This window comes from Jaculus jaculus, chromosome 5, assembly GCF_020740685.1.
Source record: "Jaculus jaculus isolate mJacJac1 chromosome 5, mJacJac1.mat.Y.cur, whole genome shotgun sequence".
Taxonomy (NCBI): domain Eukaryota; kingdom Metazoa; phylum Chordata; class Mammalia; order Rodentia; family Dipodidae; genus Jaculus; species Jaculus jaculus.
Window position 1 is genome coordinate 87,209,784 of NC_059106.1, and position 20,643 is coordinate 87,230,426.

At 38.1% G+C, this 20,643-nt stretch overlaps 1 protein-coding gene and 1 pseudogene across 2 annotated transcripts in view; both read right to left on the reverse strand.

Moving 5' to 3' along the window:
• The window catches only part of Agbl4 (AGBL carboxypeptidase 4), a 1,499,625-nt gene that overhangs the window by 459,161 nt on the left and 1,019,821 nt on the right, over nucleotides 1-20,643 (reverse strand). The window lies entirely within an intron of this gene.
• LOC123460726 lies at nucleotides 8,389-9,905 on the reverse strand (annotated as a pseudogene).

The window sequence follows — 20,643 nt, forward strand, 5'->3', positions numbered from 1 at the left end:
TACTTTGGTCTGCAATTGATATCATATCTAACGCGAGTAGGTATAGCTGCAGCAGTGTTCATTCTAATAATGACCTTATGGAGAAAGCATTATTATCTCTAGTTTTAAACATCAAAAAAAAAGAAAGAAAGAAAAGAGCTTAAGCTAACTGGATAGTTTGTGAGGATCACACAAGTAATATATGAAAAAAATCTAGAGTAAGTCTAAATGTTATCTACTTCCAAAACTTGAAAATGGACTCAAAAGGTTATTACTAAACATAATTTTATTGTATGAAAGTTAAGAAAGCAATTATACTATTACTAAAATAAGTGCATGATCTATGTAGAAACCTACTTTGAGTGAACAAGATTCAATGTTGATTTATCTGTCTCATTTGTTCATTCATTCACTCATTCATTCCATAAATATTTTCCTAGTATATACTAACTGTCCAGCATGGCACATGACACTGAAGATATAAGCTTGGTTAAAGAAGGCTTTGCCCTTACAAAGTTTACATTCTAGTAGGGAGTAGAAGATAAATAAATGATAAATAGAATGGGAAAGATAATATCAGATAATTATTTAGATATGAAAGAAATAGAGTGCTATAACAAAAACTGAGATAAGCTAGTTAAATTCAGTGGTCACTGAAATCCTCTCTGAGAAGGCTGGATTCAAGACTCAAAGGCAAGAAGGTAATGAAGGAATGAAAGCCCGCCTTCTTGGGATATCTACAGAAGTAGGGGGTATGAGAGCGTTCTGCCCTATAAATGAACCTATGCTTCTATTTTCCCATTTGCAGGTCAATACCTTCTGCCTGCTACTTCTCTACTTGCCATTTGGGACCACAGAATACCCTTAAACTCTAGACTACTTAGAAACCTGCCAAGGTATTAGCAAAACTACTTCCTATGCCGGGTTTTCTCAGAAATACATTACAGCCTCTATACAGATTATTTGACACTATAATCAATAGGTCAAATATAGTTTAAAAGACATTTTTTTCTACATATCATTAACTTAGATTCAGTGAATTTTATTTTATTACATTAAACAAATGTATTGAATTCTATTACTTCTTTATAGACACAGGCACTCTGCAGAGGCTCAAAGAGGCAGTGACCTGCCCATGATACACAACTATGTCTTGCTTTAATGACTGTCAAGGTCAAGTGAGATACCATATAGGAAAGTGTTATGTAAATGCATGAGTCTATTATTAGCATGGTAGTAGCAAATCTTTTTCTAAGCTGCTGCCTCTGTTGGGAGGGATATCAAGGCTACTTAGACATGATTAGCCATGCTTATATTTTGCTGGTCACCCTGCATAGATAGTGGTACAGATGAGCATTAAATATGCTGCTCTAAAAATCTGAGTGACATAACAGATACATGGTTGTCTGTATGATATGAATTTATGCTGTGACAATCATCTACCATGGCCCTGTTTCATTTTTTTTTCTCTTTTCAAATGTGTTACACCCAGATAGGGCAAAAAGAAAAGAAAAGAAAAGAAAGAAAAACCCAGAGGATAAAAATAGTACTGACTTTAAGGAATTAGAATATATCATATGCCACTTGTAGCAGTTACCTTTTCATACAACCTGAAGCAGCTTATGTGAGGAAAGAGATTTCAGGCTTACAGATTCCAGGGGAAGCTTCATCAAGGTGGAGAAAGCTAGCTCACTTCATGGATCCATAGCAGAGAGACATCATCAAAGTCCAGCAAATACGAACACAGAGAGCTTAAACTTGGCTCTCAACACACCTTAGTATGACTGGATTAAAGATATGCCACTACTGATAAGCCTTCTCCAACAGGAAAAAGGAATCCTAACCTTAATCAAGCATCCTTGAAGCTATGGGGGACATATATTCACATTCAAACCACTAAACTATTATTACCTTTATTTTTAAAATAATGAAAATATGACTCAGTGTAGGCAAGTGGTATGGTGGGGCACAGGGCCATCAAGGAGGATTTGGAGGCAGGCTAGTGCTTCCCTGTGCAGCAGAACCTATCTGTAGAGCGCCGTAAACTCTAAACTCTTCAAGGTTACTGCCTATCTTTCTTCCTTTTAGTTTTTTTTTTTTTTTTTCCTTTTGTGCTCTCTCTCTGTCTCTTTGTGTGTGTGTGGTGTATGCACATGTGTGCACCATTGCAGCACCCCATGTGCTGGTCTTCAGTGAATTTTGCTTGTATGTAGGGAGCTGAAGTAGAAATTTGGGTGTCCCACTCCACTACTTTTTTAATCTATTCTTATTTGAACCAGAATCATTTACTGATCCGTATCTTTCCATTTTATCACATGCTCCAGTGATTCCCGGGTCTTTGGTCCCTTAAGGCAACTGGGAATACAGACATTATGTGGGTTCTGGAGATTTGAAATTGGACCCATCTCAGGCTCCTCAGCTCTTCATACATGTGCAGGAAGTGCACTTAACTGCCAAGCCATCTGTCTAGCCGTGTGAGTGTGAGTGTGTGTGTTTGTTGTGTGTGCTTATTGTGTGTGTGTGTAGGTAGGGGCATCTTCACATGCCATGGTGGATGCATTGAGGTCAGAGGACAACCTCAGGACATCAGTCTTCATTTCCACTTTGTTTGAGACAGGGCCTCTCTCATTTGCTAGTATGTGAGCTTCAGGATTCTCCTGACACTGCATCCCAATGTTGTAGGCACTTTGGGATTATAGATGCTTATGCTACTTGTGACCAGCTTTAGGATGGTTCTGGGGATCAGAGCTCTGCTCATCAGGCTGACAGAATGAGCACTGTTAATTTTTATTTTTTATTTATTTTTGGTTTTTTTTCCTACTAATTTTTTAAATTTAATTTATTAGTTTTCTTTTCAGCAAATACAGGCAGTTTGGTACCATTGTTTAGGCTCATTCATGACCTACCCCCTCCTAATGGCCCCTCCTTGTTGAAGTAAGTGGGTCGTGCACTGTGGAGTTAGCCCACAGTTCTTGGTACGATAAATGTCTCTGCATATCATGACCCAACATGGAGCACTGTTATTTTTTTGTTGTTTATTTTATTGATTTATTTATAAATTTATTTATTTATTCTGTTTTTTTCCAGGTAGGGTCTGGCTCTAGACCAGGCTGACCTGAAACTCATTATATTGTCTCAGGCTGGCTTCAAACTCACAGCAATCCTCCTACCTCAGCCTTCCAAGTGCTGTGATTAAAGGTGTGCACCACCACATCCTAACAGCAAGCACCTTTAAGCACTTAGCCACTGCCTCAACCCAACGCACCCTCTTTTTCTAAGCTTCCCAGAAGGCCTTAGGCAGAATCATTGCCTCTCCATGGTTTGCTATTGCCTTGGTCCTAGATATAATAACATCCAAGTTTGAAAGAATATCAAGACAACTTAAACATTTTGAACCACAGTTTCTTTTATTTTTGGCCGGGGGTTGGGGGGGGGAGCAAGCTAACTTGTATGAACAATGATACAGTTGAGCTTTGGACCCAAATCTTTCTTTTATGCATTTATTTTGACTTCACTCCCAGAGTAGTGGTGAGTCAGAAGTTGATGTACATGAAGACAGGGACCTGGCCCCGGTGAGGAATTTCTCCTTCCTGTCCTTTCCTGCTTCACCTCATCATTGCAGGCTATCTCTTACTCAGCAGCTTTGTGTGCCTGTTTGTGTAACTTGGAGTAATTTAAACATCAGAAGCCACACAGGCTCAGATTTAAATTTAAGCTTTGACCCTGGCTGTGACCCTAGGAAAAAGTTTTAACCTTTTTGAGTCTGATTCTCCATCAGTGAGGTAGAGAGAATGCTGTGAAGACTTTGAAGTTTAAAAGACCCAGCAAATAGCTTAATGAATGTAGCTTGTGCCAGTAATCACAAGCAGTAGTTGAGAGTCATTAATCACTATTTACTATTACTATTTTGCCAGACCGTCCTTATAGGTGGATGTCTGATCTGACCCTGGTTCTTTAAATGAAGCTCACTTTCCCTGATTTCCTGCTTTGGGAAGGAAAAAAAAGACCAGCCATAGACATTATCCATATTGTATTTGTACAGATTTTCCCTTTTTTCATAATACGTTACTCTGAAGTTTTATTTCTGCTTAGAACAAGCTTCCTAAATTCCTAAAAAGAAGTAGTCAATGTAGAACTTTCCCTGAATTTAGGGTGAGATGCACCTACACACTGAATTTCTTGGCCATGGCTCCACTTAGACTGTCAAGCTAGGCTAAGCTCCAACCTTCTCCCACTCCTCCCACTGCTCCTGGTCAAACCAGGCCAAGGAGAGGCAGGGCCATTTGTTGTCTTCCTGTTGTCTGGCCTGAGAAGATGAAGGCCCAAATTCTGTGTGCGCATTACATAGACGTGCCAACTCTTTTCTAAGAAAGACAGAGCCATAAATCCTAATGTACTAAAACTCCAGTGCTAATAGCAACAGATGGAATTGCTTGGCTCCAGATAACCACTGCATCTTCAAAGATGCATTACAACCAGCTCATGGCTTTCTACCACAAGAGTCATGTTCTTACAGAAATATTCAAAGCCATCTCATCTTTTCTTTATTTTTATCTGATTAAAAATAATTACAACTATGCATGTCTTTAATATCACCCTCAGAAAGTTGTTTACAATTATGAAGTTGTCAATAAAAAAAGAAAAAAAAAAAGAAAGTGAGGCAGGAGAATAGCCCTGATTTGTAGGCCAGCCTAGAGTAAGGCTTTGGAAAACAAAACAAAACCAACTGAGCAACAATAACAAAACCCTACAGCTGCTTAGGTAGAGGGAAATGAGAGCCCTGGGGAATGAAACTCAGAAAATAAAAGAATCCAGGTAAAGGGAAAAAAGAGGTTTTAAATAATTTCTAAGAAAATCACAGGCATTCATTTGTTCATTTAAGCATTTTGTAATCCATAATTAGCTTTGACTTAGGCTTGAATTAGGAGTCACAGATATGAAAATGAAGATATGGCCCTTGCCTTCAAAGAATTCTCTTGACTAGTATAGGAAATAGCAGACAATGGTCAGTGTGACAAGTTCAACTGTGTGATACAATCAGATTATTCACAGATGGGTGATAGGAAGGTATAACTTTTTTTTTTGTCTTATAGGACTGATGTTTCACAGATTAGGTAGATTTACTTATATGCAATTGTAGATACTGAGTTTTTAATAACTTCAGTTATATCAAAAGTACAGAGACTAATATAATGAATGCTCTACATCTTCATGAATACTTGTTTCTATGCATATCCATGAAGCCAGCCCACAGCTGCTTCCTTGTTGTTTGTTACCCAGCCCTCCAAAGGCTATGCTGAGAATACCAAGAGTACATCCTATGTTCTAAGTTAACCCTGTTGATCAAGCTTCTTACACCAGGATTGTTTCAAGCGCTTCCTAACTCAAGAATTTCAATCACTGCCCTCAAGTTATTACAGCCAGAGATATTTCTAAAACAACTTTCACCATCAGACCATTCTTGCCTCAATTACTCTACATTTTGCCTCAGGACAAACTTCAACTTCCTTGGTTTAGCAGTTAGTCTCCACAGCTAAATCCCCAATGATATCCATCTTTTTCCTTTCCACTATCTTCCTTGTTCTTGTGTCCCTACAGTACCTATTGTCTCTAGCTGAAAAGTCTTTGCTCATCCTGATCCTTTCCTTGTAAATAAAGGCCCTTCTACTCCCTTATTCTAAATGAGGCAGGCAGACTTCATATAAATGTTATTCCCTTTTCTTCTACCACCATACATAGCTATCAGTTAGAAGACTCTTAAGGCAGAGACTACATTCCCCAATGCCAGTAACAGTTAGATGTAATCATCTCCCTAAGTTATAGTCAATGAGATATGAGTAGATGTGATACATACTTCTTTCCAGACTGCCCCATAATGACCTAGACCTACTATATATGGGCTTCTCTCCATGCTTTACTCATAGGTGAGCTGGATTCAGAGTGTAATATGGAGGGTATAGGAGATGGATGAAACACTCATATTTTTACTACCCACTGGGCAATTTCCCCAGCCTTATTATTTCAACTTCCAAAAGGTCCTAAAGAATCGTGGCATTATATACTAACAAAAACAGCATGGTACAGGCATAAGAACAGAAACATAGACCAATGGAACAGAATTGAAGACTCAGACCTTAGGGCAGATAATTACAACTACTTGATCTTTGACAAAAGAGCCAATAATGTAGACTAGCATAAGGACAGAGTCTTCAACAAATAATGTTGGACAAATTGGATGACCATATGTAGAAAAATGAAACTAGATCCACTCATCTCTACATACACAAAAATCAAGTCAAAATGGATTAAAGACCTCAATATAAGATGTGAAACATTTCTACTACTGGAAAAAAATAGGAAACACTCTCCACAATACAGGAGTGGGTAAAGACTTCCTAAACAAAACCCCAGTAGCCCAGGATATTAAACAATCACTCAACCAATTGGGATCTCATGAAGCTAAAAAGTTTTTGCTTAGATGAACACACCATAAACAGAGCCAGTAGATTCCCCACTGACTGGGAGAAAATCTTTGCCAGCTATACTACAGACAAAACCTAATATCTAGAATCTACAAAGAACTAAAAAAAATATAAACAATAAAAAAATCAAACAACCTACTCCAAAAATGGGGCAGAGTACTGAATAGGGAGCTCTCAGAGGAAGAATTACAAATGGCTAACACACACTTAATAAAATATTCAACATCCCTAACCATTAGGGAAATGCAAGTTAAAACAACCATGAGATGCCACCTTACTCCAGTAAGGATGGCAATAATTAAAAGATTAAAGAGGCTGTAGTTTCTGTTTAGTTTTGTGTAGGACATATAAAAGGCCAATGAAGTAAATTAAGCAGAATTGTCACAATAGGACTTTCATTACCGAAGGACAATTCTGGCTTCTAGGTGCAGAATAAATGAATGTGATATGAGGAAAAGCAGAAACAGCAAGGATAAAATCAAGGAAATGAGTACCAGGATGTCAGATGGAGAAACTTCCCTTGTGAAAACATAAGTTCTTTTTAGGTGGCTATTTCAAGAATTTAGAACAAGAAGAAATGAAGATGATGAGAGAGACTAGGTATATGGATATATTTGATTATAGGACTAATAGAATACATCAGTGGATGGGATGTTATATAAAACAAGAGATGCCTTGAAAGTTTTGTGATGTCATTGCCATTTACAGAGGCAAATCAGATTATGGGCCATGTTGAGTTATCAACTGAGCACATATGATTCTCAAGTTCAGAGAAAGTATCTATACAGGCACCACTGATAGATGGCACTTTAAGTCATAAGACTGGGTTAAATCATCAAAGATGTAATGATGACTGAAAAAAACAAGACACAAAGAGCAGTTTCAAGAAAACTTCAGTGTCTAAAGGTTGAGGGTACTGAAAAGGATTAGTGAAAGCAGATCTGGAAAGTGAATTTTAAAAAGTTGTTTCCTAACACCAAAGGAAGACCGTAATGGAAAAAGTGTGAACAGTTGTGTTAAAAGCTTTGGTTCCTATATCATCACAGATTGCTCATGTTAGAACACATTGTTTTCAAACCCATCCTGCTATCTAGTCAGTAGATGGAGGCTCACTCTCACTGGTGTCTTCCTCTGTCTGATGTACATACTGATTTCTTAACAATGTCTTTAGTCACTGTGGATCATACTTTTTTTTTTAAGGGTTCAATGAGTGATTTTTATTCTTTTCTTCTAAAAACTTGGGAAAAGCTAAACCAAGGAAAGTAACTCAGGATTTGTGAACCTCTGGGTTTTAAGATGAATTAACAACAAAATCAGGTACCTACTAGTTTCCTTACACACAGCAGACTTAGTGGTCCTGCATCAAGGTTAAACGTGGGAATGGAAAACATCCACTACCCTTTTCCAGAATTTAAAGAGGGCAGCCCATGCTTTACATCCAAAAACCATGGCGGCACTTTAAATGTGACCAATGTGAATGTAGAATGGAGATGTTATAACAGCTAGGACTCAGTAAGTCTACACACTAAAATCATGATTACATTTTGAAAGAAAATGCACAAAAACCAAATAGAAATTTCGAGATTTTTCATTTGAAGGTAATCTTAATGCTATTAAGTTCACAAATATGCTAATTTATTAAATACCCAATCCTAACTATTCTAAAACACACATTGCAAACATACAGGTATCTACTCTCTCCACATGTCAGCGCCCATTCATAGCATGGTTTGGAAGTAGGGAGAATAAATTCCCACTTAAACTGCAAGTCAGTAGGTGTTTCTTTACAGTTAACATTAGCAAAATTCATACAAAATAGTAATTAACAATGATCTTCTTTACTCGTTAACTCACAAGGAAACACCTTCAAAACTGCATTTTGTTAAGTTTCTGTATTAAAATGTAGAAAAACTGAACTACACAAATATTGAAAAGTTAAAAATTCCTTACTTTTTTATTCCTGGTACCACTACTGCAATTTACAGGGCAATATACCTGATGTAATGAAAGAAAAAGAAAAACAAAGCTACAACAGATGAAAGACCTCAGGAATGTACATCTAATTGACACTACATTGCATTTTATCAATAGCTGCACTTTTTGCAAACTGTGGCTATGACAGTCCTGAACAAGAAGGGTTTCCTGTTTAAGCTGCAGTAACTTTTCTGACTATAGATCATCGCTCCTTCTGTGGCAGATTTTTACAGTTCCTCTAATGCATTTGGGACGACTGTCTCAAAGTAACCTGCAGCTTTCCTGACAACTCCTCGCTCTCTCTCCTGCTAAGAACTGTAGCCCTTTTCTGCTGTTTTTAAAACCTTCTGCTACCATATCTACCACTTCCACCACCAGATCCATAACCACCGCCATAGGGACTGCCAGAGCTTCTTCCACCAAAACTGCTCCCCTTCATGGGTCCGTAATTTGACTGCTGTTGTCCACTATAATTTCCAAAATCATTGTAGTGCCCACCTCCACCATATTACCACCAACAAAATTTCCTCCTTCATTGTAACCATCGTATCCTCCTCCTCCACCACCATATCCACCACCTTGGTTTCCATATCCTGGTCCACCACCACCATAGCCTCCTCTACTACTATAACCAGGACCACCACCATAGTTGCCACCATCACCTCCAGATCCATTATAACCACCATCACCTCCACCATAACTCCCTCTGCTGCCACCAACTCCACCACCATAGCCACCTCCACCACCTCCAAAGTTTCCACCACGACCCATAAAGTTGCCAGATCCACCTCCACGACCTCTCTGTGACCCAGCCGACTGCATCTCTTGCTTAGAAAGGGCCTTTTTCACTTCACAATTATGCCCATTAATAGTGTGATATTTCTGAACAACAATTTTATCAACTGTATCATGATTATCAAAAGTTACAAAAGCAAATCCTCTCTTTTTTCTACTCTGCCTGTCTTCCATCACTTCTATGGTTTCAATTTTGCCATACTTTTCAAAGTAGTCTCTCAGATTATACTCTTCTGTATCTTCTTTAATACCACCAACAAAACTTTTCTTCACTGTCAAATGGGCACCAGGTTTTACAGAATCCTCTCTAGAAACAGCTCTTTGGTTCCACTACACGCCCATCAACCTTGTGTGGCCGAGCACACATTGCCGCATGCACCTCTTCAACACACGAGTAAGTCACCAAGCCAAAGCCTCTGGAACGCTTTGTTTGGGGGTCTCTCATGACCACACAATCTGTGAGTGTGCCCCATTTCTCAACATGTTCTCTCAAACTGTCATCTGTAGTTTCAAAGCTCAGACCACCAATAAACAGCTTTCTCAACGGCTCTGGTTCTTTTGGATCGTGGCCCTCCTCCCCCCGGCGGCGGCGGCGGCGGGAGTCAGGCTGGGGGCGACCGGGCGGCGGTTTTACCTCCATTTTGAGACCGGACTCGCCTCTTCCAACTCGAGTTCAATATGGGACCGAGAGGAAGAGGCGGGGCCAACTGTGGATCATACTTAAAGTAATAATTGTCAAAACCTTCCGTGAATGCTTTACTGTTCAACTATATGTAACCGCATTTACAGACACCAGTTCCATGCTAGGATCTGACTTGGGAAGTGAGGGCTAAACCAGTACAACATACTATTCTTTTCTGCACCTGAGAAGATCACAGCCTACCAGTTTATACAGCTGTTCTGTCACTAATTGTCATGGTTTGAAAGTGAAATGTCCCCCATGGGCTTATTTGTTTGAAGAGTTATTCCCCAGCTAGTGTCATTGCTTGGAGAATTTGTACAACTTTCAGGAGGTGTGGCTTAGCTAGAGGTACTAGGTCACTGGGGCAGGCTTTATGTCTTATAGTCAAACTCCAATTCTTTTCTAATCTCTCTGCTTCCAGATCCACTCAGAAATAAATAAATAGCCTCACACTCCCACTACCCCAGCCACCTAGGTCTCCCCCATGTCTTTCAACTATAAGGGACTGACTATGTAACCTTTCAAATCATGATGTGAAATAAGTCCTTCCTTCCTTAAGTTGTTCCTTTCAGGTATTTTATAACAGTGACAAAAAATAACTAAGGCAATGATATTGGATTAGTTTTAGAGAAATTCTCAGAACACTATAGTCAGATAAGAGGAATTTGTATAAAAAGGGAAGCCTCAAAAGACCCACACATTTTAGCAGGAGAAGAGATTCTAGAAAAGATTCTTGTTACTATAGCATAAATCACAAAAGAAGCAGAGTGGCCTCTGAAATACCAGTCATTTTTATCGTACCCCTTCTGATTCAGTTGGAGCATTACCTCTATTAGTTAATCCATGCTTTCTCCTTAACCCAAGCAATTATTTTTTTCACAATATCCTTCTTTGTCATAGAAACTAAGAAGTGGAAACACAGATGGTACATTCCTTGAGAGAAGCCAAGGAGAGCTGTTTGTTGGCAGAAGTAGACTATACAGTGATAGCTCAGGAATTGGGATTCTGAGAGATGGGAGAATTGAGGAAGTAGGACCAGAAACATGCATTGCAGCACACTTCTTGTGTGGCGGTTTGAATCATATGTCACCCATAAATTCATGTGTTTTGAATGCTTGGTCTCCAGCTGGTGGCAATTTGGGAGGTGAAGACTTGTTAGATGTGCATCTAGGGGTAAACTTTGGGGTGTTATAGCCAGTTCTCTCTTGCCTGAGCTTGACTTACTCTGTTGCTACTGTATTTCATCTGCTGTGGCAGAGGTGATGTCCAGCCTCTGCTCATGGCTTGCTTTTCCCTTGCCACAGCAAAGCTTTCCTTTGAAACAGTAAGCCAAAATAAAACCTTTCCTCCTATCAGCTGCTTTTGGTTGGGTGTTTTATCCCTGTAATATTGAGATAACTACAATATCTGGAATCATTATATGGTGATGCCATCAGCTACATTTTGCACTGGGGAGTCCACATCTAGGAAACCAACAGGATTCAGAGGGCAAGAGAAATATGCTACAATTCTGCCAGGTTGGTAAGAGTGGCCCGAGAAACAGCATTAAGAACACAGTACAAACCTTATCTAGAGGCTAAGGATATGAGTCTCTTTCTTACATACCCCTTTCACCTTAGAGCAGGAGTCACTTTGAAGGTACTTATAAGCTCTGCATAACCATACCTATCAGGCCAATTGGAGTGTGGGCTTCTAATCTTTCAGGAAACTGATTCTCAAAACTATGTATAATATAATTTTAGAAATTAAAAAAAATACCAAAATCTGGGCATAGATTCTGATTCAATGGAAGACAGGGGGTGGATAAATGGCAGTATTTAGAAGCATTATAAATATGCCAATAGATTGCCCATATCAAGAATCATGATCCAGACTGTCATTAAACAGGATGTGATACACTTAAAATATCCTTGAACTTGTTATCCCATTCATGCTATAGATCTAGTTAAAACCACAACCCATATACTTTATAGCTTTTTGATTCAGGGCACATTATTTTAACTTCAGTTTCTTTAAAATGGGAGTAAAAATTCTACCTATTTCATAGAGTTACTTGGAAGATCATAGGAATCACATGTTAGAAGTGCTTTAAAATAGTTCACACTCACTATAGACACTTCTCAATGCTTTTCTTAATGAATTTGAAAGAGGAAGGGCTGGTGTGAGGAGAGGATACTAGGGGTAAAGAGCGCTTGTTCAGTGACTCGGTGACTTGGGAACTATACCATTTCAGCCTACTGCCAGTCATGGTGCTTCTGTTCACATACTCAAAGTAACTAGGGCTGTGCTTAGTTCCTGCACCTAAGTCATCAGCCTATACCCAGTCTTTCTGAACCAGCAGTTTTGCCTTGCTCTCGGAAATTATGGGATCTTGATTGCTTGGGTCCTGCTACTACCTCCTTGCACATAGACCTTGATTTTGTGTACTTGGCAGAATAGAGAGACACAGCCTAGAGTGAGGTAGACTTATGTTCAAGTTAGTTCCATTATTTATGGTAACACATTTATTACCTGGACCTCTGTTTCTTAACTTTAATAATGAGGATATGACTAATGAGTCAGTTCACAGACTCTAAGGTTAAGCATTCTAGGTCTTTCTGCTCTTATGAAGTGGAAACAATATGTACCTTTTGAAACTGCTGTAAGGACAAATATTCTATTTAAGGGATTTACAACACTATCTGGCATGCAGTGGGCTATTAATATTACCAATTATTATTTTTTCTTATTATTTTGCTCATCTACTCCTTTGAATGTTTATGGAAGCCTATGATTAGCTGGGCAGCTGAGGCATGAATATAAGAACCAAAACACAGAGAGCTAATTAATCCATTAAGGCAGCAGCTTTGATGACAGCTGGGAAGGGATACAAATCATGTTGTTGTTTTTTCACACTGTCATTTCACACAGAATAATAGCTCCCAGGTGGGCTCAGTATGCTGTATAATATTCCTGGGGACTCCCACAGGGGTTTCAGGTGGCATGAAAGATGAGATCTTTACTAGTTTTTTTTTTGTTTTTTTTTTTTTTTTTTTTTTAGAGAAGTGGAAATAAATGACCTCACAGTGTCCTTTTTGACTCAGACTAAGTCTCTGTTGCTTGCCACATGGCCATTTTGTAACCTGAATGCTTTACTACTGAGCCTTGAACAATAGACTAAGGTCCAAAGCTTATTGGCTCACATAGCAGTGATCCTTGTTGACAACCAAATTCTTCCAAGTAGCATTTTCTAGTTGCAGAGTATAAATTGTATTTATGAATCTATTCATTCATAGAACAGTCACTGAATATTTACTATGTGCCAGGCAATCACAGGAGAGACAGACAAGTGCAGTATGTTATGTGTAAGGTAATGGTCACCAAAATACTATGTTTAAATGCTGAGAATATAGCAGTAAGCCAGTATCCTGATGTGTCTCATGAAAGGCACCAGCAGCTCACAAACAAGTGGAGAAAGAGAGAGTTGGGACAGATGAAAGATCCTATGGTGAGTGTGCATAGAGCTGGGCACAAACAGACTCACAGGAAGAAAAGGGCTGACTGTTAAGTTCCAACTTACCCTGAACCAAACCTGAGTCAGATATGCCATCCGGTTCTAATGGAAACCCACCCAGGTGCCTGGTCTGTGAGCAACACCAACTGGTTTTTCTGGTACCATACCCTGACTGACTCTATAAAGTGCAGAATTTTCAATTCTGCCATCCATGATTTTACTTGTAACTTTTGATAAATAGGCATAATTATTTCTACTGTTTGAATCTTATAGAATTACTGAGTTTTCAATGAGACATGGATATAGAAAGAGTGTGAATGATAGAACTAACATCCACTATGTAGCAGACCAGCTATTTCTTGCAGATTTTTAACTTCCATATTTTTTCTAAAAATAGATATGAAGGCATCCAGTTTATAATTTAGTGACTTTTCCAAGGTAGTATATATAGTAAACAGTAGTGTATTGACTAAAAAGGCCCTTTGATTATTATTATATAGCTTTTTCCTAGATGTCAAATGGACTCTCCAAAGTTAAAAAGCCACACATATATGATAATACACATACACACACACAAAATTACAAATGAAGCATCCTATCTGCCAGGCCTCAAAGCAAGTGCTTTGTTTGATGTGAAACATGCAATGGGTGAAGCAGTAAGGAAATATTTCACCATAAAGGTTGCTCTGGTTTCAGTCAGATTTCTTAGGCCTTCTGCACATATGCCAATTTTTTTTCTCTTACTCTTCCATCAAGTACTTTACAGTTCCTGACAATATGAGGTTATATGACTAGAGAAGTACTTTCAAACTAGTGACTAAAATAAAGAGATCAGTGAAATAATTAAATTCCCAACAAACATGTGTGCAAATGTACTTGCATAGGTACTTGCTTGTTTACTTGCTTTTTGTTTTATATTGATGATTCAGAAGAGAGAGATTTGCTTACATATGTGAAGATATTGTCAGTTCTTCTCTTGATCATAGGAGAGACAGGTAAGTGCAGTAAGTTACAGGAGCTTTTTGTTTGTTGAAATTCAGGGACAAATATCTTATTTATTCTCCCTTAGGAGATACCCCAGGGCCTATGTCTTCTGGAGATTTTAAGATGCATAAGCCTCTGGGTAACTGCTAAGCCTGTATAATAGGCAACCAGCAGTATGGTCATGATTAACAGCTTGAGGTCTACAAATGCATAGAAAAGTACTGTATGGGCTGGAGAGATTGCTTAGTGGTTAAGGTGCTTGCCTGCAAAACCTATGGACCTAAGTTCAATTTCACAGTACCTACATGAGCCAGTTGCACAAGATGGCCCATGCATCTGGAGTTCATTTGAAATGGGTGAGGCCCTGGTGCATCCATTCTCTTTCTATATATACAACTGGTTCTCTATCACAAATAACTAACTAAATAAGAAATAACAGAAAAGCAGAGTATTAGGTCAGGTGTCATGGCTGGGTCAAAGTTTATGGTGTCCACCTCTCCCCTTATTTTTGTGTTTCCTATATATTTTATAAATGTACCCAAGTCTTAAAACTTATCAAAATACTTTGCTTATATATTTCCCATGAAAAGAGCATCTTTTCATTTAGTTTCAAAGGCACTTGTTCACAAAGGCACCTGTAATTATTGACCCACTCCCCTAGTTTTCTAGCCTTGTTAGTCCTTATTTTATTTAATTGGCACTATATTGATGTTTTGTACTTTTAAATATTCCCTTCTTAATATTCTCTTTGACTTTCTTAATGGATATTTCCCTCTTCTAGTTTCCTTCCTTTCTGTTTGCTTTATTTATGACCTTGACAGGTTCTTCAGCATCTGCTGAATTCTGATGTTCTCAAAATTCTATCTTAACTTCAAATTCCACCATCCATTTAACCATACTTCCATGTGGACATCTAAGGTTAGCCCAGGGAAGACCTATAGAAATGAATCAGAACAGATCCCTGCAGTTGACAAGCTCATTGTCCAATGTGAAGAGAAGTTCCTACACAGCTTTAGTCACTGTTCAGTCTTCACTCAGCTGGATGGAGGTGGGGAAGTCTGGTGACAAAGGCAGACTTAGCAGGGACCCTCTGCATTTTCACTATGGGCTTTAGAGTAAACACAACTCACATCTGTAGATTATAATTTTGAGAGCCAACACATAGCCAAGATAGACTGTCACGTCAGACTTAAAATAAATATAAAAAGAATAATTACCTAATGACATCAAAATAATCCTATTGGTTGTGATCTCGACCTATGTCAGTGTGTTGCTTTGTGGAGGCAGCACACTATAGAAGAGGACTGTTTTGAGGATAAAGTAGATTTAATTTATAATCATGCTTTTATTTTTACCTACCTGTATTATCTCACAAAATTATTCAAATGCTTTGCCTCTGATTTTCCTCATCTATAAGATGAACATGGTTTATTCCTTACAGAATTGTGATGAGGGTTTAATGCAAGAAGCACATCTTGTATAGTCCCTGCTACTTAGTATTTAGAATACACATCAGTTCAAGCATTCTGCTATTTCATATGTGAGGTTGACTGAAGAAGAAGCAGACAGAGTGTGGGCAATCAAATGTATGACTTTACTCAGGTAACAGGGCATGATGCATTAGAAAAGGGGTCTGGAATGGCATTGCTTTAAGTAAAACTCCTAAATTCCCTTTCAATTTCCATGTTTAAATCATGTAAGGGGTGCTTTCTGTAGTTCAGCTAATGAAATCATCTTCAAAATCACTTTCAGACAGACTATTGCTCAATAACAAACTAATTGCATGATAATACACACACCCGAGCCCCCACGTTGGGTAATATTTTAAGACCAGAATCTATACAAACAACCATTGTGAGTCTTAAGGGGGTCATTTGTGGAGATTAAATTTCTCTAAAAGAAAAGAATATACTTGTTTTATTCTCTTTATTTTGCCAGCTCATCAAGAAGAAAATGATGAAAAAACCCTAATGCCTATGGTACAATTTATCACGGGGAATTTTATGTCAGAAAAATGTTTTCAATTTATAATGGCAGTTATAAGTGACATTGGGCAAAGGCTGCAAGAGACATTTTTCCCCTATGAGAAGTCAGCTAGGAATAGAAGAAGGATGTAATCATTACTCTTCCTTGGATATTGAATGTTTAAAGGCATCTTACCCAATAGCACAAATTTTACTCCCTGCTACATATCAGATAGGAAAAAATTAGCAAAACTACACTGAACATGTCCTGTTTATTTTAACCAAGTCCAATTAAGAGCACATGACAAATCAAGGGGAGGGTCATTTCCTGTCAAAATACTAAGGGCTGACTTTGACAAGGCCAATCTTAAGAAGGGAGTCAAATTGCAGCATTTGCAGAGAACACACACACACACACACACACACAGTGGTTCAAGTAAATAGGATTCTCTTATAAGTAGAAAACTTGCTTAAAATTGTTTGTAGAATCTGCTGTTTCCCTGTTTCTCATGGCCTCGAATTCCCTTATTGATTTTACATGGATAACATTTTCTTTCCTTTTCTCCTGTTTGACTCTGCCATCTTGCCAAGATCTGAGTACTGAATCTGCTGTATCACAATGAGTAATTCTGCTGACTCCCAGTCTCATCACCCTCACTCATCACTTACTTATTCAACTACACTTTCCCAATAATTCAGACAAACAAATACTTATTGTATGACAATCTGCCAAGCATTAAAACAACAATTGTTTTATGGTCCCCTATTTTTAAGGCAAGAAACTCTTTATCTGAAAAACTGCATGGAAGGTGCATTGCTAAATGACGTACTAGGAAGGTAACAGAAGAGGTATACATAGAGGTGCTGAGCGTAATTCCTGTTGATTTGCTCATTTTTACATTGAGTTGTCATGAGTAAATGAACATTTCTCAGTTGTAACGGATAGAAGAAGGAACAGAATGTACAATAGTGAGATAGTGTAGGGTGGACATAGAACAGAGAACAGTTCAGTTTAGTTGAAGGACAAAGGTCAAGGACATTGCTTAAATTGTGTAGGTTAGGCTTGCTTCTCTATGTGCTGAGATCATAGATGTGGAGAAATAAAACAAAACAGCAAATGGGCAAAGCAGCCACAGATATCAAAAAATGGCTTTTCAGAATTCAGAGCATTTCTTTGCTGTGCATTCCTTGCTAGGTAAGTAAAGTACAGAGTAATGACCTCAACTTGGTTGTTTTAGTTTGGGTGGTCTTTGTTTTACCCTGAGACACAGAGAGATAGAGATGAGAAAGAGAGCGAGAGAAAGAAAGAGGACAGACCTGTGAAAACCTAACATCAGAAATCCCCTATCAGAGGGATCAGGAAGATGGTAAATTAAATGAAATACCCTAGTGGTAATAGGAAGAGCAGAAAAGACAAGGTGTTGGCGTAGATGAATTGTAGACAATGAACTGAGAGAGCAACTTAAGACCAGATCATGAGGCCTCTTGAGTAATTTAGTAAAAACTTTGATTTTATTCCAAATGAGTATTGAACCACGGAAGGCTCAAGAACAGGGACATTAAATTAATTGGCTCATTTAAATAAGAGCATATGGCTGCTTTATGGAACATAGATTTCAGGAGAACAAATGTGAAGACAGAGACACTTTAAGCTGGAGATGATTGGGACTTGAGTTAGTGTGGTAACATAGAAGGAGATGAGCATAAAACATATATTTGAATGTCATATTCAATTGTCCCTCCTTTACTTAATTCATAGATTTTTTTTTTTTTTTTCAGAAGCAGGGTCTTACTCTAGCCTAGGCTGACCTGGAACTCATTATGTAGTTCCAGGCTGGCCTTGAACTCATGGCAGCCCTGCTACTTCTGCCTCACAAGTGCTGGTATTAATTCTTAAACTGTTCATTTTACAGACAAAAAAACTGAGGCTGTGAGGGGAAGGAATTGTACCAATAGGTCCATGATATAAATGGACTTGGAACCCACATACACTGTCTCTTCTTTGACCTCTCAAATTTTCTACCACCTCCTTTCCACCCAAACCAATTCTGGTGTTTTTTATAAGCTTGCAATACCATGCTCATGGTGGCATTCTAAGAAAACCAGACGGCATTTAACAGAATGCCTGCCCAACATCATGAGAAATCAGGACTTTGATGTGCTCCAATTGGAGTGAAGATGTGTGGAAAATACCAAGCAAATGTTTGGACTCAGAATCCAAAATAACATGTACTTGACTTTGCAACTTAAAAAGCTAAATTCAAACATGTGTCTTGTTGGTTTTCCAGAAAATATAGAATCTTGTAGCATAAAATTAAATAAGCACCAGCCTCAACTTGTGGTTTCTTCCTTCCTCCCTGTCTCCCTCCCTCTCTCCTTCTTGAGATTTTCTTATTCTTTTCAAACTCTCTCTCATCAGATCAACTTTCCAATACACTTAGTCTGTATGAGGCAATTGGTCTATACTGGCTAACAACATAATATACAGCAGACATTCCTTATTTCCTACTTATATTATACATGATTACCTATCTGGGCCTTTGCTTATGTTCCCTAGTATATTTCCCCGGTGCCTTCTGTTTTTCTGAAACACAAATGTTATTCCAGAATTCTTATTGCCATTTACCTACATTATTATTAAATATAATCCTCAATTTCTTCTTTTTTTAAAGCATATATTACTTGTATAAATTAAGGGTCTCAAGATGATATTTCCATTAACTCATAGGATCCACTACAATTATATTTACTCATTACCATTTCTTAACCTTCTTCCCTCTCTTTTTTCCTCTTCCACATACCTAACTCTTCTGTTACTTCCATGTTTCACATATGTAAGAGCAAATATACTTTACTTGTCTTTGTGAGACTGGCTTATTGTACTTAACATAATGACTTCTCACTCCAATCCATTTTCCTATAAACAATATTTTGTTTTTTAATGCTTCAATAAAACTCCATTGTATATATTATCACATTTTCTTTATCTAATGATACCAATCTTTTTTTGCAGTAAAAATAAATATTTCTACTTACCTCACAGATATTGATTAAATATCAAACATCAAATGAATATTTGTGAAATGATTTGAAGAGTAGAATGTTCAAATATTAGCATCACATTTCCTTCCTTTAAAAAATATTGATTTATTTGTAAGCAGAGAGATACAGACAGACAGACAAGCACACACACATACAGAGAGGGAGAGAGAGAGAGAGAGAGAGAGAGAGAAAGAGAATGGGCATGCCAGATCCTCTAGCCAGTGCAACTGAACTTCAAATACATGCACCACTTTGTGCATCTGTTGGTACTGGGGAATTGAACCCAGGTCATTAGGCTTTGCAGGCATATACCTTAACCTCTGATTCATCTCTGTAGCTTCCCTTCCTTTCTTTTTTGAAGTTCTTGATAAACTTCCATTCCTTTGTTGGATATAGAAAGTGCCTCAGACATGTAAGTACAACAGACAAACATTTTGCACCAGCAGTTTGCTGCCTAAAGAGTGAGAACGTGAAAATAACCCCTTCAGTGTCAGGCCAGCTAAGAGCCAGCTTTCTTGCCTATGGGTGGCCAATCATGTCTAAATTTTACTCAGTTCCCCAAGTACACCAAACACTTCAAAATAATCAAATTCGAAATCATTGTAGTATTACTCTTACAAAATCACTGTGGCACTCCTTCCACCAAAATGCTGTGGTCCTCTTATAGAAAGAGTCTAGATCTGCTGCCTGCCACTTCAACCTGGGTATTATTCTTTAGTTTCATATTTATGAGATTTTATTCAGCAAAGGAGTTTGCTTCTTTGTTTAAACAACAACAAAAACATTTAAAATAACTGATCTAGTCCAAAGTCCTCATTTTAGGTAAGTACATATTAAAGTTCAGAGAAGAAGAGGAACTGGACCAAGCACATGCTATAGATCAGTCATCCCTAGGCAGGTAGAGCCACTTCTCGCTATGGTCTCATATCTACCTCCTAAGAGGTTTTCTTGACATCAAATATGCTAAATTGCCTAGAAACAACTCATTTCCCAACTGAATGGCCAAAGTCCTGCTCACTTTAGCTCATCCCCCTCACTTTACATACCAAGACCCTGATAAATAAGAGCCACATGAGGCATCATGAGGAGGAACTTTTGGATTTTTGAATCCAACCAATTCTTTAAACTCATTTTGGAATAGTGTATATGAATTGCTACTGACTGGGAACTTCTTTTCTTCAATTTTAAAAGAAAACAAATTTGAAATTTGTCAACAATGCAAAAACAGACCCTGTACTTCAAGAACAG